The 25,579-nt window shown below is 42.7% G+C and overlaps 1 non-coding gene across 1 annotated transcript; it reads left to right on the top strand.

The window, feature by feature from the left end:
- The first annotated feature begins 1,121 nt into the window (after positions 1–1,121).
- trnat-agu (transfer RNA threonine (anticodon AGU)) lies at positions 1,122–1,195 on the top strand. Its single transcript has one exon. It is a non-coding gene; the product is annotated as a tRNA-Thr (tRNA).
- Positions 1,196–25,579: the final 24,384 nt, after the last annotated feature.

The raw sequence follows: 25,579 nt of genomic DNA, 5'->3' as shown, positions 1-25,579 counted from the left end.
CACATTGAAATCCAGTGCGATAATATGAACTTTTTCGAAACTTGGAGTGAGCAACTTTGCAGCTGAAGTTTGTTATGGAGTCAACGACAGACACAAGAGTGTCTACAAGTCAGGTTGTAAGTTTTACAGACAGCATCACAGGAGGTCCCTGTTCAGTAGTCCGAGTTTGCATCGCACAGGCCTGGATATAATTCCCACTCAGGTAATGAAGATTTATTTCTCTTTTTGTGAATTATTAGAATGAAAACAAATTTTTGCTTGCATGCAGAGCACATACCCAGATCCTGCCAGAATCGGTCAGTAATTGCTTCCATCCGTATATAACGACAAAGGCAGCAGATACACGGGAAACGACCACGACTAATCCCCCTCCAATCATATCACCTTTCTGAGTTGGATGTACCTCGCTGATCCTTCAGTGTCGCTGAATGTAAATCCTGGAAATTCCCCTCGAGCGGTATCATGTCTGTGCTGAGGAGTTGAAAGCTAGGGGAAAATAATTCATCCCCTCCATCACTGTGGTAATTCTGGATATGCATTGAATCCTTTCCCATTGACTATACTCCAGGAATTCGTTTTGAAAATTTTAAGGTTCCTGTCAGACATCTGCAATCGTCTGGAATAAGTTGAGACGTGGACGAAGACAGTGAAATAAAGTGATAGACAATGATGCCTGGGAGGCATAATGCAGGAAGTGAGCGCGGAACAGATGGTGCAAAACTCAATGTCGGTGCCATTGCGTCAGCTTTTACTGCCCAATGATTACACTTACTTACACATTACACCTAGTCAATTCACCACAATGACCTTGTTCCTCTTGATGTGATGTCCCCTCTGTCTGTATTAACGTGGTTCATGGGCCCCGATAGAATGAGCACCTTCTCTTTCTCCTGTCTCTTTAACCAGGTGAAAATACCAGTTTTAAATGAATGCAAGAAGAGATTATGTTTTTCTGTGCCTATTCAGTAGAGAATTTTCAGCTGTAAACTGTTTGTATTTGAAAATTCGAGGATTGATTGCAATTCTCTGAGAGCAACATTGATCCGAAAACACATGTCCAAGTTCTGTGAGGAAGTGGTTAAGCAACTCCACATATGGATGAGTAAGGGCCTCTTGACTGTGGCGCCGTGGCTTAGTTGGTTAAAGCGCTGGTATAGTAAACAGGAGATCCTGGGTTCAACTCCCAGCGGTGCCTACTTGTTGCGTTCATATTTGGGCTTGGTGTTTCAAGTCTTTGCGAAAGGAACTCCGCGTCTTGGACTTTCACCCTGCTAAGATTTGGTGATCCAGGTTAAGTTCCAACAGTGAATGCCATGTTCTTTTATATATTCCGAAATATTACTTATGTCTGTAGTTTCTTTCCATTATTCCACAAGCACTTCTGCTTCTCCTCCTCTTTTATTCCCCCTCCTTCATTCCCAGTTAGGTCGGAATAACGAGATGAGGCAGGAGGCGCTGCAGATTTGCCGGAGAATTTTGTGGTAATGGCAGAGATACCACCAGGTGATCACTCTCATTCTCTGATGTCACCGTTCAAACATTTAAACCAAACATATATATATCGTTGTGCTTCTTTATTTGTCGTGTAATTGCTTTTTTTTCCTGGTGGATTAGGAATTATATTTTGAATTCGAAACAGTCATAATTGTTTGAGGAAGAAGTGACGCCTTGCCTGGTTTGAAGTGATAGACACATTACCCGGAGAATGTGAGCCCAGTTCAACGTACTCCAGTCAGTGGGCAAAAAGCCTCTCAGCAGCTGCACACTCAAATTGTCTCGAAATGTCAGACTTTTCATAGAGCCGAAATAGGTAAAGAGCTGTATGGACAGGCAGAGTGTCGGAGAATGTGTAACAGGAAGAGGGTGAGATGGATGCGCAGAGACAAAGAGAGACAGATGGAGACACATGCTGAGTTAGACACTGAAATGACCAATTCTCTATTCGAAATTGCTGCAGACTGAGAGAAAGGAAACGAAAGAAGGCAATCATTTAAGCACAGCCTTTCACCAACTGAGAGCAACGGAAACAGCATTATAGTCAACAAAGTCCTTTTGAATTTGTAAACGTGACGGTTGTCTGTCATTGAGATATTTTGATAAAAATCCTGATTCAATAGATAAAATTGATAATTTTCCCCGCATTATAATGTAGAAATGTATAAGTAACGGGTTTCTGTCGATCTAAAACTTTAACTCAGTTTTTCTCCACAGATTCTGTCAGGCCTGCTGAGTTTCTTCAACAATTCATGTCTTTGGTTCAGATTTACATTATCAAAGAAAAATTAAAATCAATATTCTGTTGATCGCTTCATTTTTAAAACCCATCAGAAAATAAAACTGGTTACACTCTCAGACACAAATATACACTACATCGACTATGCACATGCAAACAAGCAAAACCACTTTCAAATTTAGGCCGTGGCAGACCCAGGACCGAACGTCACAGTATTGTATTCGAGTCGAGACAACGTGTTGGGAATTCACGTTTTCGCGACCTGCCAAATGCACAACTGTCAAATTGACTGGCTGTAACAACAAGCTCTATCGAAACAGCCTGTCCTTGGCAGAGTGGGATCGGGAGAATAATATTGATTCACAGATGCGTTTTCAACTACAAATTCACTCTGTCATCACGACCACGTTATTACATCTCAGGAACAGTACCTGATTGTACCGCACCTCAGCAGAAAGTGATAACTTTAGATGCTGGAGATCAAAGTCAATAAGTGTAGCACTTGGAAATCACAGCCTGTCAGGCAACATCTGAGGAGCGGGGAACCGACGATTCAAGCCTTCCTGATGAACATCTTGTACGCGAAACATCGAATTTCCTGCTCCCCGGTTGCTGCTTGACCAGCAACACACTTTTTGACTCTATACCCACCTCAGCTGATCTGCTTCGGAAAATTGATGATGAACTTGCCAGCATTCAGTTTGAATCTTCTGTCACATGTTTGACAGCTTGCAACATTCCATTCCTCAATAAACTCAGATCATTTAAATGACTAAATAAAGATAAACTGTGGTTGCAGGAAATCTAAAACACAAGCATAATTGCTGGAGAAACTCTGCATTCTCTGATATCAACTGAATATTTGAACATTAAACTGTGAACAGGAAAAGAGAAAGCTGCAATTTGATAACTGCAACACTTCGTTTCTCCAAAAAAAGACATCACGAAATGCAGTGTTTCGATTAGGCTCTCACCGTCTCAAGTACTGATAGGAGTGGGGAAATAAATGTTGGCCCAGTCGTTGCTGAACAAATGAATAAAAAGACTTATTGCGTTCCTAATCAGTTGCTACGCCGGCAGATCTTGTTAATGTGATTCACGAAACAAGACAGCCAGGTCCCTCAGTATTTCAGAGTCTTGCAATATCTAATTTAAATAAAAGGGTCGTTATTGAATGTTCCTGCGAACATCTCATTCTCCACTTCATACTGCATTGGTCAATGTTTTACTCAAAATCTTCCTCATCTCGACATCAATCAATTTTTATATCATTAACATTCTCCTCATGGTTTACCTTTCAAACTATTTTCCCAAGTACATGCCCATTTTTTTAAAATCGAAGACTAAGCTGAGATGATGTCTGTTGAAAATCCAAATATCTCTCTATCACAATTTGTCCCTTGTTTAGTGTGTCCGTGTGAAACCCGTTAGACTTGTGCCCTCTCGTTTTGAATTCCACAATCCTGGGTAAAAACAAGGCCTAGGCCAGTCACCGATCCAACCCCAATCAGGATTTTATAAACGTCTAGAAGTTTACACACCATCCTGGAACACTGCTGAGAAGAGCCTCAGCTCAAACACTCTCTCCTGACAATTCAAGCCCTCTCGACACTGTAACAGCCTTGTAAATCTTTTCTGCACTCTTTCAAGTTTTAGAATATATTTCCTGTTGAAGGTGATCGGAATTGTCAGCAGTATTCTAAATGTGGCTCCACTAATGTTCTGTACAGCCAGAACATGACATGTGAACTTCAGTAATCAATGTTCTGACTTATGAAGGCAAGCGTGCCAAATGCTTTCTTCACGAACTTTTCTACATGTGACACCTATTTTCCTGCTCTCCTAAAGTTTGTCTTGACTTATAAAGTCGTGCTTTTCTTCTTATATTCTGCTGCCTTCACAAATCTGTGGACCCACATGCAAAGTCACTCTGTTCTTTTGGGTTTCCCAGTGCCCTACCGTTCTTTGAGTACTCCCATGACGTGTTCCTTACAAAATGCATCGCCTGATGTTTTTATTGTTATTTTCAGCTCCCCCTATCTGCCCATTTGACAAATGCAACTCTGAAATCCGAGAACCTAAGATCTTCTTCCTCACTGTTAACGACTTAGCCAATCTTCATATCCTCCTCAAATTTTCTTATCATTTCCCCAACATTATTTCTGTATTGTTTATGTGCAATCACAAACATTAAGGGACACAACATTGATCCTTGTGGTACACCACTGAATACCAGTTCCACGTCTCAGAAACAGCACCTTCCTTTGTCTCCAACCACCCAAAAAGTTTCGAACCAACTTACCACGTGACGCTGTATCCCTTTTATAATAACCCTGTTACCAGTCTCCGTTGTGGGAACTTGTCAAAGGCTTTCTAAATCCTCATAAAATAAATCAATTTCACTATCCTCGTTTACACATCTGATCACTTCCTAAAAAAAAAATAACCTGATCTGTCAGGCATGAATTCCTCTGACAAAACCATGCTGACTCTCGCTGGTCAAACTTTCTCTGAAGAATTTGCAATTAATTCTCTCGTTAAGAGGCTTCTCCAAAAGTTTCCCTACATGTGATGTTCGTCTCACTGCTCTGTAATTTGCTGCATTATCTTCGCCAGCCTTATTGAAACTGGAACCACGTTAGTAGTCCTGAAATCCTCTAACCACTCCCAGGAGTCCAAAAAGGAATGTAAAACATTGGTCAGAACACGTGTAATTTTCTCTCTAGTCTCACAAAGCAACGTGAGACTCAACCCCATTCCCATCTCGCATTTGCCCAATTTTAGCCTGTCAAAACCTCCAATACCGTCTCAGTCGCGATGTGAAACGGCTCAAAAAACTCTCAGTCCCTCGTCCCTGCATTCTGTACCCATATATTACCACACCAGGACTGTTCCCCGGCTGCATATGTAAGGTGATTCACTCAGTTATCCCATTTACTGACACAACTGTACTATCACACTGGAGGGAGATCATTCAGATATTATAAGTGGAAAAAACTGTTTCAGCCTTTGCGCCTATAAATCCTTTAGCTTTGATAACCAATGGCACATTGTCACAGTGAGAAAGGGTTTTAGTGTTATCTATCTGAAAAATAAGTCACTGAGTTCCACCTCCTGCAGAAACTCCAGTCTGTTCAAATTTGGCATGAGTTTTTTCTCTCTCTCTCTTTCTGTTGTTGATCGCATTCAAAATAGAACTGCGTGACAAATACCATACAAATGATTGCTGTATTAATAGACTTAAGAAGTTGATGCCTATGGCTCACATTGCAATAGGATGAATCGACAAGAAAAGTTTTGAAAAGGAACAGAGTACTGTCTTCAGTACAGAGGATCATTGAGCACGGACGATCTCAGGCTACCAAAAGGGCACACGCACGACCTTAGTTCCTCGATCATTCACAGTGTCAGATGGCCTGAGACAGAGATCTGCACCAAGGAACAGGTTCAAAAGCAGAAGTTGCTGGAACAGCTCAGCAGTTTTGGCAGCATCTGAGAAGAGAAATAAGAGTTAGCATTTCCGGTCCAGTGACCCTTCCTCAGAACTGATGGTACCTCCAAAATGTTGACCTATCTGCAAAGATCAGATGGTGGGGTTGGGGTAAGAAGTAAACGGTAGGTTAGTGGAGAACTCAAAGAGAGAGAAGAAGAATTGGGTAAACTAATGGATAATGATCAAGCTGAGAGGGTGAGTAGCTTTTTATGGAGACTGTTCGTGACTAAACATAGATAGTGTGTAATGGCTGCATATGTGATGGCAAGGAGTGATGTGTGAGATGGAGGACAAGGAGATGGATGAGTTCATGACCTAAAGGTATTAAAACTGATGGAATCTGGAGGGCTGCAGCATCCCCAAATGGAAAATGAGATGTTGTTCTTCACGCATATACTGAGCTTCTCCGGAACACTGCAGTAAGCCTGAGACAGAGATGTTGGCCATGGAACGGGCTGGTCCACTAATGAGGCGGGGAAGTAGTAGTTTAGGGTCTTTCTTGAAGATGGAACTTGGATTTTCTGAAAAGCAGTCACTCAGTCCACATTTCATTTCCCAAGGCAGTGGAGACCACATAGCGAGAAGTGAATGTAGTAGACAGTTTTGTGCGAAGTGCAGGCAAAGTGTTTCTTAACCTGGAAGATGTGTTTGGGCCCTTGGATACTGAGGAGGGAGGACGTGTATGGACAGTTGAGGAGAAACAAGATGTTGAAAGGAAGGATTATTCAGGAGATGTTATGAGAGATGTTGGAAATCATGAAGCTAAGAAAGCTATCATGAAGACAGTTTATCAAATGATTGTAGCAATTGGAACAAGGTTGACGAGTTAATGACACAAATCATTATGAATTAATATGTTTTAGTAGCCATTACGGAGACATGGTTACGGGGTGGTCATGACTGGGAGTTAAATATCCGGGGTTTTCGGACTTTTCTGAAGGACAGACAGGAGAGTCTGATATTCAATGACAACTTCAACGTGGTACTGTGAGATGGTATAGGTTCGATAGAGAATGAGTTTGAATCCATTTTGTTGGAAATTATAAATTCTAAGAAGAAACTTTCACTGATAGGCGTAGTCTGTAGACCACCAAATAAACGATTACATTGGGGAGATGAATAGACAAAGAAATATGTAATGCTGGTCAAAATGGGCCGGTTATTAACTTTGGGGGTTTTAGTCGACATGTGGATTGGTCGAACTAGCTCAATCTGTGTTGCCTTGAGGAGGACGTGGTTGGATTTAATCGTGATGGTTTTCCTGAACAATATGTCAATTAAACAGCGAGGTAGCAAGCTATTGTCGATCTGGTCCTCTGTAGTGAGACAGGAAAAATCAAATACCTAATCGTTAAGGATCTGCTTGGAAGGAGTGATCACAGTATGGTTGTATTGAGAATGCAGACGGAGAGTGTGAAGTTAAAAACCAATGCCAGATTCCTGTGTCTGTACAAGGGGCTCTACAATAGAACGAGGAGAGCCTGGCTTAAATCGACTCAAGACAAAAAAAAGGTGGGTCAGCTGATGAGCAGAGCTTTCACTTATATTTTTCAAAATGATGAGCACAATTATATTCCAATGTAAAGGAAGGACAGTAAGAAAAGGTGTAATCTGGCATGGTTGCGTAAAGAAATAAGGGAGACTATCAAATTCAAGGAGAAGGCATACAAAGTGGTTAAAATCAGCATGAAACTGGAAGATTTGGAAAGCTTTCTCGGTACACAGAATGCCACAACAGTGCTGAAAATAACCGTAAGAAAGAACATGAAAAAAAAACTCGCACAGATTATAGGGACATTTAGCAGAAGTTTCGACAAAAAAAAGAAAAAAGAGTGGTGAAAGTGAACGTTTGTCCTTTAGGCGTTTAGTTATGGGATGTGATGAAATGGCTGAGGCATTGAATAGTTACTTTGTATCGTTCTTCACTGTGGAAGACACTAATACATGCCAGTAATTGAAAAGAGATGGATGTCGGTGAGGACCTGGAAACAATCCTTATTTCGTAAAAGCTAGTGTTGGGCAAACTAATGCAGCTAAGGATAGACAGTCTCCTATCCCTGATGGAATGCATCCCAAGGTGCTAAAAGAGTTGGCGGGGGAAATAACAGGTGTACTGGCGGTAATCTTGCAAATTCACTGGACTCTGGGGCAATTCGAGCAGATTGGAAAACAGTAAATCTGGCGCTACTGTTTAAAAAAGGAAGGAAGACAAGCGAGGGGCTTATAGACCCGCAAGCTAAACTTCTGTCGGAGAGAAGGTGCTTGAGTCTACTATCACGGAAGGAATAAGAGGTCACTGCGATAGAGATTGAACAGACACAGCACGGATTCATGTAGGGCACGTAATGATTTGCAAATATATTGGTATTCTATGAAGACATGGCTAGTATGGTGGACAACGGGGACTCAGTGAATGTGGTGCACCTGGATTTCCAAAAGACCTTCGACAAGGTGCGCACAAGAGTCTGATGCATAAGGTAAGGATGCATGGTGTTAGTGGTCGAGTATAAGCATGGGCAGAGGAATGGTTAACTAACAGGAAGCAAAAAGTGGCGATAAATGTGTGACTCAGTGATGGGTTTTGGAACTGCAATTATTTACAATTTGTATAGATAAGTTGTAGTTGGGGACAATGTGTAGAACGTCCAAATTTACAGAAGACACGAAAATGAATGGCAGAGGACAGTGTGCAGAGGAATGTGAAACTTTGTTGAGGAAAATAGTTACATTGACTAAGTGGGCAAAGATTCGGCAGATGAAATGTGAAGTCATCCATTTTGTTAGAGGTTACAGGAGACAGGGTTATTACTTGTAGACTAAAATGTTGAAGCATGCTGCTGTACACCGGGACGTGGGTGTCCTTGTGCATGAATCACAAAGGTCGGGTCTGCAGGTACAACAAGTAATTAGGCAGGCAAATGGAATGTTTTCTTTCATTACTAAAGGGGGTGAGTTTAAATGAAGAGAGGTTATGTTGCCGCTCTACAGGGTGCTTGTGAGGACATTCCTAGAGTACTGTGAGCAGGTTTGGTCTCATGACTTGAGAAAGGATGGACTGGCACTGGAATGGGTGCAGATGGGGTAGACTGGGATAATGCCGGAGTTGAGGGGATAGGTTTATGAGGAGAGACTGAGAAGATTGGGATTATATTCATTGGAATTCAGAAGAATTAGGAGAGACCTTATAGAAATATGTACAATTTTGAAGGGACTATGTAAGATAGAAGTAGAAAGGATGGTTCCACTGGCGGGTGAAATTTAGAAAAGAGGGCACAGCCTCAAGATTAGACGGAGCAGGTTCAGCACAGAATTGATAAGGAACCTTTTAACCAAAGGATTGTTCCTCTTTGGAATCCTCGATTCCTGATGAAGGATTTTTGCATGAAAGATCAATTTTCCTGCTCATCAGATGCTGTCTCACCTGCTACGCGATTTGCAGCATCACACTCTTACATCTAATCTCCAACATGTGTAGTCTTCACTTTCAAAATTAGAATTCTTTGCCCAATGAAGAACTTGACACCACTTCAGTAAACATTTTTAAGACCATGATCTTATTTTTGAACAATAAAGGAAGTAAGGGATACAGTGAGAGGACGGGTAAATGGATCTGAGCGCACGAAATGATCAGCCATGAAAGTATTGCTTGGCGGAACAGACTCAAAGGGCTGGAGGGCTTACAGCTGCTCCTATTTCTGATATTTCATGACTGCATGTTTCACATCTTCAGCAATTGCAGGGGAAGATTCCACAGTGCCATGTGGGGAGGTGTTGGGAGTGAAGGTAGAATGCACCAGTGTGTCCCAGATGGAAGGTTACATGCGGAAGGCAGCGAAGGGAGGTAAGAGGAATATGTGTGTAGTGATGGCATTTTGATGGAGCTGGTGGAATTCAAAAAGAAATCGATGATCACTTGAAGCACCACAGCGCACAAAGCTACAGAACAAGTTCTGGAAAATGGGATGAGAGTGGATAGGCGCTTGATGTGAAAGTCCCAGTCTCTATGAGAAATTAATTTAACCAGCCTTTTGTGGCCGCAAGATCAATCAGATTCCGGGATTTCTTTAGCAAGTAATAGAATTCTTTATTCCTTGAAGCCTATCTATCAGATTGCCTGCCATTACACACCACCTACGAATAGCAACTAAATATCTTCATTAACAGATTTTCACTCTCCAAGCCAGATCGTTATCCACTCCATTGTCCAACTGTTCTTCTCCTTCTTTGGGTTCTTTCCCCACCTGTCGTTTATTCCTTTACAAGCCAGAATGAAGAAACACAACTGAAAATCCTTATTTGCCTGAATAAGTGCAGTATTGAAAAACATGTTGCAGGACAAGCACAGCAGATAAGGCAATATCCAAGTCGGAAGATACATTTCAGTCAGAACCTCCTTTAGGACTCCTCAGTCCTGTTCTAACAATAATGCATAGCCCAACACCATCCAGAACAGAACAGCCAAATTGATCAGTACCGCATGAATGACACAACATCGATACAGATCCATTTCCTCCACCACCAAACACTCAGACATGCAGGTTATACCATCCACAAGATTAAGTGCAGAAATTCACCACGCCTCCTTAAACAGTACATTTCACATTCATAATCACGTCCATCTCAAAGGAAAAGGACGACAGGTGGGCAGGGCAACCCGGAAAACCAGTTACCATACTGACCTGGAAATATTTTGCCATTCCTCCCCTGTCACTTCGTCAACATTCTGGATTTCCTTCCCTTACAATGTGGATGTACTGATAGCCCATGGACAACAAGTGTTCCAGAAGGCTGCTCATAATCACCTTGTCCAGCCAAATTAGGAATGAGCAATACATGCTGACCCTGTCTTGAATATACACATCCGAAAGAAAAATGACAAATAAATGCTTTGGTGTTTTTTTTTTTTAAAAAACGAGCTCTTACTAAGCTATATCTGTTTTAATTTCAGAATTATTAAAGATGAGGATTATCATTGGAAACTGAAACGACACATCACAACGGTATCTGATGGAGTTTTTCAGTTTGAAGTAGCCTGAACGCGTCGGCCTTTGAAACTGAAGGAGAAAACAACATTGCGAGTCGAGTGAAACCATTCACGTGTGCTGTCTATGGGCAGGGCTTCATCCAATCATCTGGACTGCCAAGATATAAATGGAGGGACGCTGGAGAGAACCTTTGGAAATGTGCTGACTGTGGAAAGTATTCAATTATTGGCCTACCATGACAATTCATCCGGCCACACTGGGGAAACGCATTTCACCTGTTCTGAGTGTGGGAAGCGATTTGTGCAGTTATCTAACGTGCTGCTGCACTAATGAATTCACACTGAGGAGAGAATGTTTAATTGTTCAGAGTGTGGGAAATGCTTTCAAAAAACACCCTCCAAAACTGAGGTATCACCAATGTGTTCATACTGAAGAGAGATAAATCAAGTATTCTCACAGTGGAAATGGGGTCAGCCCGTCATCTGATCTCACTTTTCATCTGGGAACTCACTGAAGAGAGACCGTACACAAACTCTAAGTGTGGGAAATGATTCACTCAAGCATTTGGTCAGATGAGACACCAGCAGTTTCACAGAGAGAAGAGACCATTTGTCTGTTGTGCACAGGAAGAAATTACTTGATTTCAGCAACCTGCTGAAATACAAGCGAGTTCACACTGGTGAAAGGCCATTCACCTGTTCTGAATGCGGGGAAGGATACACTCCATTAACACACTTGCTGAGACACCAGCGAATTAAAATTGGCAAGGGGCATTTATATGTTCCATTTTTGGGAAAGGATGCACTTATGATTTCCATTCTGCTAATACACCAATGGGTTACAAGTGAAAAGAAGCCGTTTAAATGTACAGAGTATGGGAAGTGCTTTATATGTTCCCAGGAACTGAACTCCCATCAACGTGTTCACATTGATGAGAAACCATTCACGTGCTCTCACTGTGGGACTGACTTCCCACTGTGTATCGACACAATTTAACTGCTGCATCCCCTCAAGCAGTGATTACACTTCTCAAGGACTTCCAGTGCAGTGAAACACAGTCAGTAATTCTGCATGTGTCAACTAATTTTTTAATACACATCAAGTTTGAACAACGAAGGAAGTGCCCAAGAACAGAGTGCAAATGCATATCCACCAGTCTCCTCTCATTGGAGAGAAATTGGGGAAAACTGTACATTTAATGTGATTGATACTTGAGCAATTAAAACCCAGTTCAAGTAAAGAGGCTATTCACATCCAATGAAGTAAACGACTGCTGATAGGATGAACACAATTCATTTCTGTATGCAATAACACCAGGATGCAATCACATTTGACCTCACTGGAATGCGTGTACCACCGTCGATATGCAGCCCATAGGAGCTGCTGTCTTCATTAGAAACAAAAGTGACTGGTGGTGATTTAACCAGTGGGCTCCTAGACCTCAGACAACGGAAGAGGTTGAGAAGGACAGTTGCTTATCGTATTCTCAACCCGTTCAGGGAACGGCACCCATGCTGTCATCATCACACTACTTTACAAACAAGCAACCCAGCCAACTGAGCTAAACCAAGACCTCCTCATTGGTGTGTCACATGTGCGGATGAATTATTGAATCCATTGCTACACATAGTGTAGGTGAACGGCCTCTACCCACATTGTGTTCATTGTTGTTTCATCAAAGCATTGTTACTCCTGAAGCTCTTCTCACAGTCAGAGCATTTACTTCTTCTCACAATGGTATGAACAAGCCCATATCTGCTGAGATTGGAGAACAAAGTGAATCCCTTTCCACACAAGGGTCGAGTGTTTGTCACTAATGTGAATAATCTGTGCTCACTGAGTACAGATGACCACGTGAATCGCTTCCAACACGAAGTGGAGGTGTATGGTTTGCATCCAATGTTTATCAAGTTTGTGCGTCTGAAACTTTACTGATTTAATACCCCTCTTCTCAAGCACAGAGCAGAAGGATGTACACGCTCCAGTTTCAATTCGACTGGTTGACATTAGAGTGGATTGTGGAGGTCATCCCTGCGCAAACGGAGCGGAAAAACTTCTCTCCCAGTGACGAAGACATATGTGCGACATTAGGCTGGATCCCCAAGTGAAAACGTGCCCAAAAATGGAACAGCTGAACGAGTTCTCGCCCATTGGAATAAGTTGACGTTGAAATCAGACCTCTGAATTTCAGATCTGAGAAAATCTTAAAGATTTTTCCCCACAACCAGAGGAAAGGTCTCTTGTCAGTTTAAACCCACAGCTGTCACACGAGGCTGACTGACAGAGTAAATCCCTTTCCACACATGGAGCACGTCAACAGTCTATCCTCAGAATGTCTGTGTCGCTGAGATTTCAGCTGCTCTGAGCAGCTGTAATCCTTCCCACAGTCCAGAAATATCCATGTTGCTGATGTCCTTATATATCTCTCAGTCCGATGATCTGTTGAATCCTTGACCTTAAACACAACAAAGGTATGGCTTTTCTTCAGATCTTTTAAATAATGTTTTTTGGAATATGTGAAATAATTTCTGCAGTCATTGCACTGGAACACTCACAATGTAGAGTGTCTGTGTGTGAGTGTGTGTGTGTGTTTGCATGTGTGTGTGTTTGCATGTGAGTATATGTGCTTGCATGTGTGTGTGTTTGCATGTATGTGTGTTTGCATGCGTGTGTCTGGGTTTGCATGTGTGTGTGTTGGCGTTTTACAATCACACTGTCATTTGAAATCTTTTTCCACAGACATACCAGATAGATATATAGCCTTCATGGCCTGCTGAATTTCGTGACTCCGTTGGATCTTGGAACATTATATCATGCTTGATTTGACTCACTCAACTTCAATTCGTTCAATCTCGGTATTGCCGAGAGGTGCGAAGGAGGAGCGAAGGACTTCTGGGAAGGTGAGTTTAACTGTTAAAATTCCTTAGATTTGGCATCGGGGCCTCCATCTGACCCGAGGTGTGAGGCAGGAGCGAAGGACTGCTGGGACGGTGACTCTGACCTTTGAAAAAGTTTGTTCAGGCGTCGGGACCTCCATTTGCCGAGAGGTGCGAGGAAGTTGTGAAGGAATTCTGGGAAGGTGAGTCAAATGGTATGAAAACCTTTGATCAGGCGTAGGGACCTCAATTTGCTGAGAGGTGTGAGGGAGGAGCGAAAGACTTCTGGGGAGTTTTTAAGTGCGTGACGTCTAAACCCGAGGTCGTTCACCGTCAGGCCGCCCTCCTACCTACCTCCTCTAACCTTACTAAAATTCTGTAAACTCGATAAGTTTTCAGGTTTCTGTTTTATTTTCCCTCTTCTCTTCCATTGTTTAGATCGTGCGGATTTTCAGACGAGCGGGATATGGATGTCAGGGCAGTTGCATGTTCCTCCTGCAGCATGTGGCAGGTGAGAGACACTTCACATGTTCCTGTCGACTACATCTGCGGGAAGTGCAGCCAACTCCAGCTCCTTGAAAACCGAATTATGGAACTGGAGCTGGAGGTGGATGAACTACGGATCATCCGGGAGGCTGAGGGGGAAATTGAGAAGATGTAAAGGGAGGTGGTCAGTCCCCAGACACAGGATACGGACAGCTGGGTTACTGTCCGGGGGAGTAAAGTGAACCGACGGTCAGAGCAGGGATCCCCTGCGGTCAATCCCCTCAGAAATAAGTATACCGTTTTGGATACTGCTGGAGGGGAACGCCGACAAGGGGAAAGCCATGGTTGTCAGGTCTCTGGCACTGTGGCTCAGAAGAAAAGCGGGGGAATAGAAAAGCGCCAGTGGTAGGGGATTCAATAGTTTGGCGGATTGACAGGAGATATTGTGGTCAGTAAAAGGACTCCTGGAAGGTAGGTTGCCTCCCTGGTGCCACGGTCCGGGATGTCACCAATCGAGTTTGCAAGATTCTGAAGTTGGAGGGTGAGCATTCAGAAATCATAGCACATATTGGCTCCAATGATATCGACAGGAAAGGGATTGACTAACTGAAAAGTGACTACAGACAGTTAGGTTGGAAGCTGAAGAGCAGGACGAGTAGAGGCGTGTTCTCAGGTTTGCTACCCCTTCCACGGGATAGTGAGCTGAGGAACAGTCAGCGAATGGAACTTAACACGTGGCTGCGAGGATGGTGCAAGAGGGACGGCTTCAGATACCTCGACCATTGGGATACCTTCTGGGGAAGGTGGGACCTGTACATGAAGGACGGGTTGCACCTGAACTATAGGGGTACAAATGTCATGGGTGGGAGTTTTGCTCGTGCGATTCGGATGGGTTTAAACTAGATTGGTAGTGGGTGGGAGTCGGATCTACATGTCTGAGAGGGGGTCAGCTGCAGACAGGACCGTGACAGGATATATTGAATCTATCTGGAAGGTTTCTATTCAATAGTGCACCCAAGAATGTTGTTCATGGAGGATTCAAGAATAAATTTGGTATTGAATGTCAAAACGGGAAACTCAGATTGTATCTTGAGGAGATGGAATTTGCCAGGCATTTATGTGATATGACTGTTACTTGCCACTTGTGCAGATGTTGTATGATATGTAGGTGTGTTTACAAATTAATATACGATTTTTTGGAAGATTTTTTAGCGCATGTTGAGATTCCGGCTGAAGAGTTGTTCTCAATTAGCACACATCGACTAGCTCAGCTAGCAAACGTACAACCTGAACATATGCATATGCGCAACTTCAGTATCTGAGCAGTTGAAAATCATGCTGAATGTTGTCCAGCCGTCAACCAACATTCCCACCTCTGAAGGGAAAGTAATTGACAAAGCAGGTGAAGATGTTGGGCCAGGACCCGACCCAAAGGTACGCCAAAGGGAAAGTGTGGACTGCATATTTTGGAAATCAGAGGAGAGAGGTTGATGCTGGAAAAGCGTGGGATGTCAGGCAGCGTCCGAGGAGCAGGAGAATGTCGTTTCGGCAATGTGCCCTTATTGCTTATGAAGTTCGGATGCCGGAAACATCGACTCACCTGCTCCTTGAATGCTACATGACCTGCTTTGCTTTTCCAGCACCACACTCTAGACCCTTTGTAACTCTGACAAAGAAGGTCTGGATTCTCAAGCACCACCGGCTTCACAAGTGTATCATGACACGTCTGAACAGGTTGATTAAAAATGTCACCTGCAGAAAAATCCAGAGTTTTAAGCAGACTGTGGTATTTTTGACAAATACACCGGAATATTATGCTGCTAAAAAGGCTATCAGCCAGGATAGCGCACCACCAAGGAAATTGATTCTGAAGAAAAGGCACACAAGACTGGAATTGTTACTATGTTTCTCTGTCCATGTATACTGCCAGACCCGCTGACTTCCTCCATCCCTTTCTGTTTTAGTCTCAGATTTTCAATATTTGCATGAATCACCCTCAGTTACAAACCCGTACTAGGACGTCACCGTTCCGCCCACCCATGCGTCCAGAACCTTAGCCAGAATGGCAGCTGTTTACCTTGGAACTGCAAAACATTTACCCACTATTTATTTTTCAAGCTGCTCTATTTTATTTAAACATTAAATTTCATTTCACAATTCTTCCTGTGAAAATGTTGGTGAGCTGCCTTCCAGACACACTGCAGTCGGTGGGTTGTATGTAGTCAGTGCTTAAATACATGTGGTTTCATTTCTTTCAGGCTTTGTAGTGGAGTAATATGACTGAGTGGCTGGCCTGACATTTCAACGTGAATTCCAAAGTCAACCACACTGCTGGAGTCACATGTCAATCCAACCAGGTGAAGATAGTAGATTTTCTTTCATGGAGGACATTAGACAGCCAGGTAGGTCTTTTTTATGACCGTCGGCAAGAGTTTCATTGTTTCGTTGATTCTTCATTCCCGATGTTTTATTGAATCCAAATTCCACCATTTGCTGTCTTGGGATTCGAGTCCGTGACATCGGACATTACCAGGGTCCTTACATAAATACCGTTGAAACAATACCGCGAGGCCATGGCCTCCCAGCATTTCCGAACATCTTCATTGACAACTTTGTTGTTACTGATAATGTGGTTGTGCTTGAAGCAGAGCTGTTTGCAAGGTAGAGTAATGTTTTGGCAAAATATACGATCATTCGTAATTTTGTATTTACTAGAAGGTTAGAGGATTGGACATGGTCTTGGCGAAAATGAACTGGTTGGCCTTCGTGATGACTCAATGACAGAATTCACAAAGGGCAGCAAGTAATCTGCACATTCCATGAAGTGCTGTCCTTCGTGGCAAAATTATTAAATTATAGGGGTGAATATGCCTTCCTATAGTAGCAATGTGTTGTTATGACAGTACTTGTGACACTGTGTACAGATATTCCCATCTTTTAAAGGAATGATCTTCTTTCCACAGATGGACAATGTGAAGTAGTTTCACCAGAATAATGTCTTTGGTGATGGTCCCATGCGGAAAGCGTGAAGGAAACATGGTTTTAGTCTGGATGGTTATAACTGAATAAAAGGTGTTTATATTAAAACTTGAGTGCTTTGGACCAACAGCCGTTAATTCAGAAACGAATCATTGATAGCGTGAAATATAACACATGTTTTCGCGCAATTCGCGTTTTCACATTTGGACAAAGACATAGAAAGGAAATGTTTAAAATGTGGGTTCAAGTGCAGGAAAATACGATAAGCGTGGATGTACATTTTCGTCGGCAAGGACTAGTTTGGGCAGAAGAACCTGTCTCCGTTCTGTAGGACTCTTTGACTGTAAGATATTTGCTGCGTAGAGCCCAATGTTGTGCGAGTAAGAGGTTCAGGCTCTAAATGTCTCTCATTGTCTCAATGCGCAGTTGCTGTGTGTCCCTGCATCAAGCGTCATATTTTTCCCAAGTCTGTCAACAACCACTCTCTGAAAGAGTTAGACGTTCCCACTCGCTTCTGACTTCCAAACCGAGCACTAACCTATCTTCTCCGAGATGGAAGACGCCTCGTTGTGACTTGGTACAAACCATCCATTGTCCCTCCTCACTGTCAGCAAACTATATTAACGTAATACGTATGTACCATTAGCATCAGAGCCAGGAGGACTAATGTGGAGAAGTTTTCCTGTGCAGTCTCTGTTTCATTGGATTGTCATCTCGGAGCATCAATGTCAACCTCCTGCTATTGTGTTTCAGTATCGAGGTGCTGAATGACCTCTTCTGTTAATGTGTTAGTGTCTCAAGTGGCTGAATGACCTTCTCCGTGTCCCAGGGAAGACGTTCAATGACAGTATTGGACGACCCGCGGTTCCTCCTTATCAGCGTGCTGGACTCACTGGACTCCTTAAATTCCTTTGTAATTGGAGGCAAACAGGAGGATTGAATGACTCTGCACGATAGGCAGCAACATGAGGTGGAGAAGTCAACATTTCAGGTAAAACCGTTCTTCAGGACTTAGGGTGGTTTACGAACACCTGCAGTTAAAGAGGGAAGGAGTGGTTCGGGTGGCGAAAACAGTAGAATGATGAGGTAGGAATCGGTGAACAGAGGTCGTGGGTTCAACTTGATCGGTTGATGGGAGGGGTGAATCTGGTCGGGAGCTGGAAGACAGGGCGATTCGGTGGAAGGGAAGGCAGGACGAGAGACTGGAAAGGGAGTTGGGGCATGGTTGGGAAGAGTATTTGAAATTGGAGAACTTATTGTTGAGTCCTCCAGATTGTAGACTGCCAAGGTGGAATGTAAGCTGTGAGAACATTGAACATTGCAGTACACTTCAAGTCCTTCGGCCCTCAATGTTGCTCCGATCTGTGAAACCAATTTGAAGCCCTTCAAACCCACACTATTCGTTTTTCATTCGTATGCCTATCCAGTGATCATTTTGACTAGTTTACCACAGTTGTAGGCAGCGTGTTACACGCCCATTCGACTCTATCAGTGAAGAAACTACACGTGACATCTGTCCTACATCTAACGTCCCTCAATTTAAAGCTATGCCCATCGTGCGAGCTATCACTATCCAAGCAAAACATTCTCACTTCTCCCCCATCTAACCCTCTGATTATCTTGTATGTCTCAATTACTTTCCCTCTTAACCTCTTCTCTCTGACGAAAACAGCCACAATATTTTGCGTTTTTACTATTGAGAACTTCTCTCCGTAACAAGCAACATCCTCGTAAATTAATCTCCTCTGAACACACTCCAAAGCTTTCGCATCCTTCCGATATTGCGGTGACCAGTGCTGTACACAACAATCAGAGTTTTGTAAAGCTCAGCATGACCTAGACGTTCCAAAACACAATCCTTCTATCAATTAAAGGTTAGGGCACCGAATGCATTCTTAACAAATACACCAACCTGCGTGGCAACTTTCAGGGATAGATGTACATGGATACTGAGATTTCACTACTCATCTACAAAGGATCTTACAATTGAAACCGTACAATTTACTCCTTTGCTCTTTGCAAACTGAATCACCTAACGCTTTTCCGCATTAATCTCCTTTTGCCTCCTCCCAGACCAGCTCTGCAGTTTATCTCTGTCCCTCTGTTACCTGTAGCATCCTCCAGCCCTATCGACAACGCCATCGACCTTCATATCATCCGCAAATTTCACTCACCCATTCTTCTATGCACTCATTCAGGTCACTTACAAAAATGACAAACAGCAGTGGCCCAAAAACAGGTCCTTGCGGTACACCACTAGGAGCTGAACTCCAGGATGAACATTTCCCATCAATCGCTCTCCTCTGTCTTCTTTCAGCTGGACAACCTCTTATATAAACCAATAAATCTCCCTCAATCCCATGCATCTCTATTTTACGCAATGCCCTACCTTGGGGAAACTTATCAAAAGCATTACTGAAATCCATATACACCACATCAACCGCTTTACCTTTATCCACATATTTGTTCACCTTCACAAAGGATTCGATAAGTTTTGGGAGGTACAACTTAATCTCCATTTGTTGTCAGACTCACTGTTGCAATAGACGAGGCCAGGTCTGTTTACGTCTGCGAGAGAGTGGTTGGGGGTTTTCAAATTTGTGGTGAGTAGAAGGTCAGGTCTGCCCTGCGGGCCCACCTGTGATGCATAGCAAAATTTGCTCTTAGTTTATATTTGGTCTCCGTGATGGAGAAAACACAAGATCGGAAACACTGAATGCAGTAAAACAGGTTGGAAGAGAGGGAGATGATCCTCTGCCTGAACCTGGAAGTTCTGTTCAAGGCACTGGATGGAGGTGCAAGAGATATTGTGAGAGAAGGCCATGTATCTCTCCGGTTGGAGGAGACGATACCTGGAGTGTAGTGATTCGTGGGGAATGTCGCACAAACCGAAGATTACCAAAGGGAAAGCTGCGTGTGGAAAATGTGTCAGTTGATGGGATCCTACTTCATGGACCTCATCTGGTGTTCCAGATGAGATCTTCTCTACATCTGGACGACCAAACGTAAACTAAGCGAATGTTTTGCTGAGCATCGCAGCTGGGTCCCTAAGGGATAATCAGACTGTTCAGTCGCACCTATTTCAATTCGCACTCCCAATCCCTAGTGAACATGACCATCGTTCACGATCTCCATTACCACAGCCAACGACAAAAGCACTTTGGAGGAACAATACCTCATCTGCAGCCAGCGCAGCCTGCCGCCCGGAGGACTCCAAATTCAGTCTTCCGACTTCAAATAAACTCCCTTTTAATCCCTAAACTCCGTTCCCAGCGCCTCCCCTTCCTTCCATTCCTCTGATAAACCCTTATTCGAACTACAAACCGGATTCATTCCACCCATGAACAACGCATCTCCACTACCTGCGTTCACTTATCCCCACTCCTCCATCCTGCCTCCTCATCCTTCCCCCCGCCTCTTTATCTGCAGCTCCCCTAATGCCAATGCCTCGTCCTGAAGAACAATTATACCCAAAGCGTTGACTTCTCCAAAACCTGATGCTGTCTGGCTTGTTGAGTTCTTCCAGTTTCCTGCACGTCTACTTTGGATTCGAACACTTGAGTTTTATTCTTATAAACACTTCTAGTGTAATAGGCAGGAGAGTGTGAATGTGCTGTGCCTCTTCTTATCCAATGGCATTGATGGGCTGAAAAGCTTTTTCAGATTCCTGTCAAACCAGCTGGAGATACTGAATGATCTCCTCTTATTTTAATGTGGAAATGTGCTTGCTGAGCAGTACACTTACATGAGTATTACCTACACGTTAACACCACAACTTTGAATGTTGTCCTCATTTTATCCTTTAGCACCTGTGGAATTGAGAAATTGATTTGACATTGTGTGAGGTAAAAACAATGACTGCAGATGCTGGAAATCAGATTCTGGATCAGTGGTGCTGGAAGAGTACAGCAATTCAGGAAGCATCCTACTTAATACCCTAACAACTGATCTTATGGTAGGGAAAGGCATTGATGAATCTGCTGAAGACTTTTGTGCTGAGGAAGCTATCCTGAGAAATTTCCTTAGTGATATCATAGACTGAGAAGACTGATATCTACCAGTCACATTGTGTTCTGGTTGATGCAACCAGAAGGGTTTGACAACTGATTCCCGTTAAATTGCATTTTGTTCAGGCTCAATGGCGCCTTGTTCAGTCAAATACTGCCGTGATACCAGTGCCAGTCACTCTTACATTATGTGCATATCTTTTGTTGATGTCAATAGGTCACGTGAATGTCTGGAGAGTGTTTCTTTCACACCAAGGGGAGCGCTTGCCGGGACTTCTCTTTTCCAGAGAGCTGGGGAGATTGATCATCGAGATGTTTGGAAGGCGGTCACAATGGATACTTGACTCATCAGAGAGTTGAGGGCTGAAGAGATTGAACATTGAATATTACTTGAGGCCAAGAACAGAGCAGCCATGATCTGCTGGAATAGAAAGACATGCTTGAGGGGCTGAACGACCTTCTCGTGTTTCCTATGTTCTTTTATTCTGTTATTGGGAAGTTATTTTCCTGGATGGTCTGTTCTTGGATGTTGCAGTCAGAGAGACCATAGGATTCTCTGAGTCATCCCTGGGTGTGTTATGGGAGCTATTTTCAGTGAATATGCGTCTACAACATGACCAAACATGGAAAAAAACTGTTTCGCAGCGTCATCTGCTCCTTCGTTCCCCAAGAATATTTTCCAAGCCCACACCAAACAGCATGTGACCGTTTTCAGGCTCAGAATGGTCTCCGGGTCTGTGCACCAGATTATTTGAGTAACTGGCCTCTAACTGCTCTTGTGTAGCATGTTTCAGGGGCTGAACGGAACAAGGAGAAACTGGACTGAGGAGCAGGAAGTGAGTCATTAGCCACTTTGAGCGTTCTCCACCAGCCACGATGATTGTGAATAAACTGGTTGTGGTCTCAGCCTCAATTTCACATCTGCACTTCAACAACTTTTTGTCTGTGCAACATCTAAGCGACACAACTTTGAATAAATGCAAAAAAAAAACACAAGCACTACAAACTTCTGGGGGAGAGCATTTGCACTAAAATAGCCCTTTATGAATTTCTTCCCATGCCTGTTCACACAAAGTTGGAGAGATGTCAGAAAACTAGTCCATTTTTCCTAAAAGCTGTTCCTTTCCTGAAGGATACATTGTAATTGTTTTATTTTTTCATAAGGGTCGTGTAACAATCCAGTTTGATACAGAGCTGAAAGTGTATTAGGAAGCCTTTCTATTTATATGTAAACAGATGAGACTTTAGGCCAACGCATATCTTTTTGAAGTGATCTGCGTAATGATAGTGGAGTGGTCAGTTCTAACAGCTGAATTGTTTATTGAGTCAGTTCAACTGTGGGCTGTGAGGAAACACGCTGCTCGACTCTCTCGCCTTCTCCCATTCTAACTTTGTCCTGCAAACTCTGGTTTCATTTTTTTGATCTGTGATAAACAGGTTTGTTTATTGGGACTGTTGTGTACATTCGGAACAGCATACTTAAGTCGAATTTGGATAGATTGAGTTCTGCGGATATTCGATATTCTGCTCTTTGTGTTTCATTGCACAATTTTGTGAATACATGTTTGTCAGTTTTAAAACCTGGAAATCAACCTAGCTTACTGCTCTGGGTAATTTTCAACTGTACACTTCACGACACAAATTAGAATATTACAGTCTGGGCTGCCTGCTGAAGAATGTTTTGACTGGTCTGGCCTAGTCCAGAAGATACTGGCTCTTTGTACGATTTTCAACAGCCAGTGTTATGTGCTAGTCTGTTTATTTCGCGTGTTTGTGTAGTCAAAAGTGGGATAGCGATTGCTCTTGCAGTCGCCAAGAGTATTTTTTGCCGGTGGACAGGGTGAACTTTGTAGTTTTGCAACAGGTGATTATGGCGAAGCTGCAGGAATTAGAAGACAATCTGGGGTTTGAGCTGCCTCCTTCTGTGAAGAAAGGAGAAATAATTACAACAGTAGCACGCCGTTTAAAATGCTGGAAACACCATTAGGATCTATTATGGTGGTAATACTTCAATTGCAAATGAATAGACATGAGTTAGAGGCGAAAGGTAAAGAAAGGGCAGCAAAATTGAAACAGTTTGTGTTACGAATACAAGTAGAAGGGAGGGCAAAAGAGCGAAGCAGAGTTGAGAGGAAAAGAGAGAGCGTTTGAACATTAGAAGTTGACACTCAAATACGGAAGTCAGCATAAAAAGGTGGAGATGACGGCTGAAGATAACATTAGCAAGGAAGGAGGGCATACTCATGTGGAAGAGCAGAGAGTTAGAACGGAAAGTGTAGAAGCTGAAGTGGCTGATTATTATGGGTTCATCTAAAAAAAGGCTTGCCTTCCAGAATCAATTTCGTTGGACATAAGGGTTAGAAGTTGGTGAAAAAAGAAATCTTCACGTGAAAAGGGATAGATCTCAGAGACGATGGCAAGGAGAACTTACCACAGGGTAAAAAGGAAACCCTTGACTGGTACAAAGAAGGCAAAAAGCTCCAGTGCTTTAATTGTAATAATGTGAGTCAAATAAAACCACAATGTTGGTAGGCTTGGAGAAAGCCAGATGTAGGTAAAGAAGATAACACTGAATGTTTTGTTGGCATGGTGACAGAAATTCCAATGGAAGCTAGAAAGCGGAATGATGGGTAGATTAGGGAGAAAATGCCAGAACTGTTTAAAAAAAAACAGATGTAAAGCTTATTCATATAGGTCAGGAGTAGCAGGAGAAGAGGTTACAATTTGAGGGGATACAAGATCATCTCAGTCTGCAACGCATGGAGGATGAGGGGATTTGTCATCCTGAAAATGTATTGCTGGAAAAGTTATTGGTAACAGGAATTCACGGTGAGAGTACAAGTGCTTAGTTATGTAAAGCGAGGCTACAATGTCAAGAGAAGAATGTAGAATTTGTGGTAGGGATCCTTGACAAACTCTCAGCTCCAGGGATACAGTTTTTCCTCGCAAATGATATATTTGATTCACGGGTAGTTGTGCTGCCAGCTGGAGTTGAAATGGCAGTGGAGATGCAAGCAACTGAAGAAATTCAGAACATTTATTTAGGAGTATTCCCTCATTGTGTAGGAACACGATCGCAGAATAACAAGCTGAAGTAGGAGAAATCAAAAGGCACAGATAAGTAAGCTGAAACAGCTTTCTAAGAGACTTTATTTGATTAGGAAAGTGCGACTGAACAGGAGAAAATAAGTAAAAATGCAAGTTCCTTTACCTCTGCTGAGTCTATTGAGTTGCAGCAGGAAGATGAGATCTTAAAGCGGTTATAATAAAAGCATGTAGAGAAGGAGTATATTTGCTTCCCTGTGTCTGTTATTTCTTAACAAGTCGTGTCTTTCTGAGGAAATGGAAACCGTCACGTATTGAAACAGATGAGAATTGATCACAGGTACATCAAATTGGTTTGCCAGTAGGCATAGAATAGAGGTGCTGGGAGTAGCACATGAGCTACTACTTGGAGGTAATTGACAATTGAGGAAAACACAGACCATAATACAAGGACATTTTTACTGTCCTGGACTACGCAAGAATTTAGTTGGATATTGCCTGACATGCCATACATGTCAGCTAATCCGATGTTACTTTGTAATACGTGAACATTGAAAAGCAAGTTTTCGTGATGCTTCTCAAATAGAGAGGAAATTGAGTGAGGTGAATTACTTGATCGGGACTCCAGACAGAGAGACCACTCACAAAGTGTGTCATGACCACATGCTCAAAAGCATTTTGACAGGGAAGGAAAGAACCATGTTCAGAGTATTCTGTATTGGACATTAGTCAAATCAATTTGGACAACGGAAAAGTTGTCAAAATTGAGATAAATTATTAAGTTACGTTCAGCAAGAAAATCGAAACGACCTGAAAACGTTATTACCGTCACATGTGAGACATGCAGAAATAAACTGGGGATTAGTAATCTGGGGACCAGGTATCAGTAAGCTGGTCTTGTTTTCTGAAAGCTGTCCATTTTCTCAAGGATACTTTATCCTTTTTTTTTGTTCAGAGAAGCTGTTAAACACTCCCAACTCAGAATCTGCTGTGTACAGAGAGAAAAGTGCATCAAGAGGCCATTTTCTTTATATGTAAACACGAGACTTTACGCCAAAGCTTATGTTTTAGAAGTGACCTGGATAATGAAAGTGGAGTGGTCAGTACAAAAAGCTGAACTCTTGGTTGAGTCAGTTGTACAGTTGGCTGTGTGCAAACTGGCTGTGACACTCTCTCTCCTTCTCTCCTTCTAACTTCGAAATATATACCTTTGAATCATTTTTGCTCTGTGTTTAAGGGATTTGTTTGTTGAGACTTTTGTGTATGTTCAAAACAGCATAATTATGTCTCGGTATTCTATATTCTGTTCTTTGTGTTTCATTCCGCAATTCTGTAAATAATTTTTTTTGGCTGTTTTCCAACCTGATAGTCAACCTAACTAGCTTACCCCAGTTGTTTTCACTGTGCACTTACCAACACGCATTGCAAATACACAGTCTGGGCTGTCAGCTTAAGAATGCTTTGGGTGGTCAGGC

The sequence above is a fragment of the Chiloscyllium plagiosum genome, unplaced genomic scaffold, assembly GCF_037043375.1.
Source record: "Chiloscyllium plagiosum isolate Xiang-an unplaced genomic scaffold, Cpla_swu_hap1 HiC_scaffold_45, whole genome shotgun sequence".
In the NCBI taxonomy this organism is placed as follows: Eukaryota; Metazoa; Chordata; class Chondrichthyes; order Orectolobiformes; family Hemiscylliidae; genus Chiloscyllium; species Chiloscyllium plagiosum.
This window is presented reverse-complemented; position numbering and strand designations above follow the sequence as displayed.